Raw genomic sequence first — 6,156 nt, forward strand, 5'->3', positions numbered from 1 at the left:
AACCAGAATTTATTTTTCAAAGCTATGTATTAAACATTTTTTTTTACAAAGCAACCTTATCACCTTCAAAGTACTCTCTAGTGCAGGTAATATATTTGTCAAATCTGTGATTCCATTCTTGGAAACATTTTTCAAACTCATCTGTTTGGATGGCTGGCAGCACCTCCCTTGTTTTTTCTTCACCTCTTCTAATTCTCCAAATCACTGTCCTTTCATGTCTCTCTTCATTCTCAGAAATGAAAAGTAGTCTCACAGAGTGAGGGCAGGTTAGTAAGGTGCATGGGGCAAGAGGGGCATGCTGTTGTTGCCCTAAAATTGTTCACTGAACCACAAATTAGGCCTTTTTTACATACTGTTATGAAATCTTTTCAGGTCCTCTAAGTAGAAAGCTTGATTCACAGTCTGACGTGGTGGAACGAAATCCAAATGCACTATCCTCCTCATGCAAAAAAACAATACAAATGAGCATATGGGGGTACCCCCTCATATTTATATTTATATATATATATATATATACACACACACATATAGATTCACATAAATAATGTGTTTCCCCGAAAGTAAGACATCCCCCCAAAATAAGACCTACTTAAAGTTTTGCCTCTCGCTGAAATATAAGGAATCCCCCGAAAATAAGACATCCCCGAACATAAGGCCTCCCTGATAATAAGGCTCCTCTGAAGCTACCGTAACTCTGGACTTTGGACTGTAGCGACGGGTGCCACCGCGCAGCTCACTGTTGGCCACAGCGCAGCCAGAGCATACAGGAAGTGCGAGTAAATGTACCATAGATTATGAGTAAATGTACCATAAATTATTGTACATGGAGATAATGGTAGTAACAAGAAGTTCTTGATACTGTAGGATTCACAGTTTGCCTGGTTATGCTGGTTTGTGATGATAACTACTACCATACTGTATACAGGTAATAAATTTCCTTTTTTTGTTCAATAATAAATGTGTACCGTATTCTTCTTCATGGAAAAATAAGATGTCCCCTGAAAATAAGACCTAGTACATCTTTGGGAGCAAAACTTAATATAAGACACTGTCTTATTTTCAGGGAAACAGGGTATGATCATAGAGTGGCTGAAACAATGGGCTCAGGCATAGGAACATTTGTGTGGATGGTACAGAACCAGGCAGTGTTTGTTCTGTGGTGCATCAGGTAGGTATGAGTCAAAATCAACTCAATGGCACTTAATAGCAGCAGCAGCAGCACTACGATCATACTATCCTATACCTTGTCTTTTAAATAATTTAACAACATATCTGGAAGCTCTACCCAGGCTATACATACATTTGTACTTCATATTTCATTCAATATTTGGAAATGGAATTTCTTTTAATTTTTGGTTCAGTAATTGTAAGCAACGGTGCAATAAAATATGTTCTAAAACACAGTCCCTTGAACATACATCTGAGTGTTTCTCTGGAGCGAATATAAAAAATGAAAATGCTAGACCATTGGATATGTGGTTGGTTTGTTTTGTTTTGCTTTGTTAAATTCTTAATGAAACCTTCCAGTATGGATCAGCTAGACCTTCTAACTCATGTGGCAGCATCATGACAGTGTGTCTTTCTCTGAGACACAATGCTCACAGCGTCAATAGTATTTTTTCAAATTCTCGTTAATGAGGAAATAGTAAAACATTTATACAAGTCATATCCGGGAGCTTTATGGCTACTATTTGGAGACTCCTAAACAGTGGGGTTTTATTGCCACTGTAATACCCTATGTGGAATTTAGAATAGCTTTTGGGTTATAAAGCAGTTAGGTAGTGGACTTTCTTACTGTGGAAATTTGACTGTTCTAATTTGTGCCTTAGAAAGGAAACGGTTGTCAGCCTAGATAGGCAGTAAGTGAATGTGTCTAGAAAGTTTAAGGACATATGCCACTGCACATTGGACAAGCAACTGAATATCCAGCTTTGGTGGCATGGCAATAGTAAGTCATTTTGGATGAAAAATGCTGACACAGTAAAATGCTCTATAAGCGGTAATTTTAAAATGATTGTGGTTTAAATAAAATAATTATAAAATTAAGTTTTGAAGCAGTCTTAGAAATTTGAGTACACATACTAGGTGTTAGATCATATCAAAGTATTGCTAATTTTCTTTGGATAATGATATTGTGCATGTATAATGAAAATATCTGTACTTTTTAGCAGGAGCACTACTGGCATTATGATTAAATACTTGGTTGCTATCATTTTAAAAAAAATCATTTTATCGGGGGCTCATACATCTCTTATCACAATCCATCCAGCCATCCATTGTATGTCAAGCACATTTGTATATTTGTTGCCATCATCATTCTTAAAACATTTGCTTTCTACTTGAGCCCTTGCTATCAGCTCCTCATTTTCCCCTCCCTCCCCACTCTCCCCTCTCTCACAAACCCTTGATAATTTATAAATTATTACTATCATGTCTTCCACTGTCTGACGTCTCCCTTCACCCACTTTTCTGTTGCCAATCCCCCAGGGAGGGGCTTATATGTAGATCCTTGTGATCTGTTCCCCATTTCTACCCCACCATCCCCTTAGCCTCCTGGTATCGTTACTCTCATTATTGGTCCTCAAGGCTTTATCTGTCCTGGATTCCCTATGTTTCCAGCTCTTATCTGTACCAGTGTACATCCTCTGGTCTAGCTGGATTTGTAAAGTAGAATTGGGATCATGATAGTTGGGGGGAGGAAGCATTAAAGAACTAGAGGAAAGTTGCATGTTTCATCACTGCTATACTGCACCCTGACTGGCTCGATTCCTCCCCACGACCCTTTTGTAAGGGGATATCCAGTTGCCTACAGATGGGCTTTGGGTCTACACTCCATGCTCCCCCTCATTCACAATGATATGATTTTTTGTTCTTTGACGCCTGATACCTGGTCCCATCGACACCGCGTGATCACACAGGCTGTTATGCTTCTTCCATGTGGACTTTGTGGCTTCTCAGGTAGGTGGCCAGGTTTTTATCTGTAAGCATTAAAGACCCCCGTTGCTATATCTTTTGATAGCCAGACACCATCAGCTTTCTTCACCACATTTGCTTATGCACCCTCTTTGTCTTCAGTGATCGTGTTGGGAAGGTGAGCATCATGGAATGCCAATTTAATAGAACAAAGTTTTCTTGTGTTGAAGGAGTTCTTAAGCAGAGGCCCAATATCCATCTGCTACCTTAATACTAAAGCTATAAATATATGCATATAGATCTATTTCCTTGTCCTCATATACAAATGTATTTTATATGTACATGCCTGTATTTAGACCTCTATAAATGCCCTTTGCCTCCTAGTTCGTTACTCTATTTCCCTTTATTTTCCTCTTGTCTCACTCTCATGCTCAGCCTTCATTTGGATTTCAGTAATTCTTCTCGGTTACATTGCCCTTGATCAAGTCATACCAGGCATCTTTCACCCTCCTCACCACTGATTTTGGATCACTTGTTATTCCCATGTCCCTGGGTTTGTATTTTCAATCACTCACCCCACCTGCATGTGAAAATTGGACATTGAATAAGGAAGATCAAGAAAAATCAATGCATTTGAATTATGATGTCAGCAAAGAATATTGAAAGTACCATGAACTGCCAAAAGAACAAACAAATTTGTCTTAGAAGTACAGCCAGAAAGTTCCTTAGAGACAAAGATGTTGAGACTTCATCTCATCTACTTTGAACATGTTGACTGAAACACAGGACTCAAATATAAAAACAAGTTGGAAGATGGAGCAAGACCAGCCAGTATTTTGTTCTGTTGTTGTTTTCTTCTGTTATGAGTCAGAACTGACCCAATGCCACCTAACAATAATTAATCCTCTTACAAATAATTGGATGATTATATAATTATATAATGGTCAAATTGCATCATTACATAATTTCCTATGAGAATTATGGTCCAGCTAAGTTGGCACATGTTTTGGGGGACACATATTAATTTATGGTATACTTAACAAACTACCAAAGTTGTGACTTCATGTCTATAGATGCATTTTAATATAAGATCATATATTCTGTCTTTGATGAAATTTAGTTTAGGCTTGTTCTGGCAGTGTGGCCCATAGTATTACAAGTAATCATGTATCTATACACAGCCCCAAGGTAATACAATTGGAATTCTTATAGAGGTAACATTCAGTTAATTTTGCTTACCATAAAATTCATTTTTTTATTTCAAAAGCCATGCAAATAGCCTGCTTTCTTTTTGTTTACTGACTGTATTTTTACTATTTAAAAAAAAAAATTTGTAACACAGTATACAACACTCAAGTTTTAAAGTGGCCGCAAAAATTGTTGGAAAAACTCCATGATCTTTTCCCGTCATAACTGTAGTAATCTAGGTATGGGGTTTATTAGGGCAGTCAACAGATTACAATCCAACATCAGATATGTTCAGGATGTAGCCTTTGGTCAGAAAAGCCTCACTCTGGCCTCTTGGTCTATCTTCTGTCATGCTAAAACAGTTACCAAGTCCTTTTAGTGCTGCTGATAAATGCCCAATAGGCATTCTTCTCCACCAAAAGGCTTAACCAAAAGATATCCAGCTCTAATGACATGGATCAGCAAACCTAGCTTCCCAATTAAATTCCTTGAGCAATTCTACTTGAAGGTACCCAGCTGTACTTGCTACTTGGGCAGGGATGGCCAATACAGTGTTTTGCGCTCTGGCTATTGTTTCTTCTGCTGCTGCTCTTCTGCCACTCCATTGCTGTTTCTTGTGTCACAGCTTTTTCCCCTGGATTGTTGAGGCTCAATGCTCAGGGATCTTGGTGTCCAAAGGATTCACTCTACTCCCGGCTCTTCTTTCTTGATGATAGTTATATATCTCCAAAAATTTCAATTTTTAAAAAATTCTATTTTTTCCCACAGACTTTTTGAACTCTCCTCATATTAAATCTATGTGAATTTTAAAGAATGAATAAAGCAAAATAAAATGAGCACTATAGTCCTCCATTTCCACCGTATGAAAATAGAATATTTCAAATAATTCTAAAGAATTCTGTATTCTTCTGAGTGCATCCCTCTTTCTCCTAGTCAGAGGTTACTATTTGCCTGAAATCAAGCTAAATCATTGCATTGCTTTTCTCTAGGTTCATCATATGTGTGTGCAATCCTAAACATTATTTCATTGTATAACATTTTTGAAGTATGTATAAGTTAAATCATATTGTATCCTATCATCTTTCTCAGTATTAGAATATTTAGATTCATTTATGTTGGTGTTAATGGATTTGTTTTAATTATTGTATAATATCCAGTCACCTATATATTAGGATTTATTCACTTTTTCTCAGGATGAGTATTTTTATTATTGCCAGGTTTTTTATATTAAAAACATTCGTGCTAAGTGGAGTCTTTAAAGTATATGAGCAGCCATCTAAGGTGCAACTATTGGTCTTTCTCTGTCTTGGGGGAAGAAGTCAAAACCATAATCACTGCCATCAAGTCGATTCCAACTCATTGTGAACCTATAGAACAAGTAGAATTGTTCCCGTGGTTCTGGAGACTGTAATTCTTCACAGGAGTAGAAAGCCTCATCTTTATGCAACATCGTCTTTCTCCTGGGAGAACAGGAGAGTGAAAAAAGTAAAGACAAATGGAAACAATTAGTCTAATAGTCCATGAAAATATCAGTGTCTAAGATCCTGAGATGAGAAGAACTAGATGGTTCCTGGCTAACAGTACCCACTTCATTACAAAGTCCTGGAGAGACTATAGGAAAGTATAGAATAAAATTCAAAATAATAAAACCAGGCCAGGCTTACTGGTCAAATAGACTGGCAAAACTTCCAATATTGTAGCCCTTAGCCACCATTCCGGTCTGGAAACGAACTCATCCCCATGGCTCAATTTTCAGCCACACAACAGACAGGTCTATAAGGGGAACAATAACACTAGGGTTGTATGCACACACATTAGAATAATCAACCACTCTAGATCAAAATGGCAGCATTTACTCAAGGACCAAGTTCCAAAGGGTTAGGAAAAACGGAGGATTGGAAATCAGAAAGATAGGCAGCAAGGTGAATAAATGATGTTACATTGTAGAGATTGAAATCAATGATATCAAACAATGTGTATGGATGATTGAATGGAAACTTGATCTGCTCTGTAAACCTTTGTCCAATTCACAATTTAAAAATTATTTTTAAAATA

This window comes from Echinops telfairi, unplaced genomic scaffold, assembly GCF_000313985.2.
Source record: "Echinops telfairi isolate 266 unplaced genomic scaffold, ASM31398v2 ScPeMD7_7427;HRSCAF=8465, whole genome shotgun sequence".
Taxonomy (NCBI): domain Eukaryota; kingdom Metazoa; phylum Chordata; class Mammalia; order Afrosoricida; family Tenrecidae; genus Echinops; species Echinops telfairi.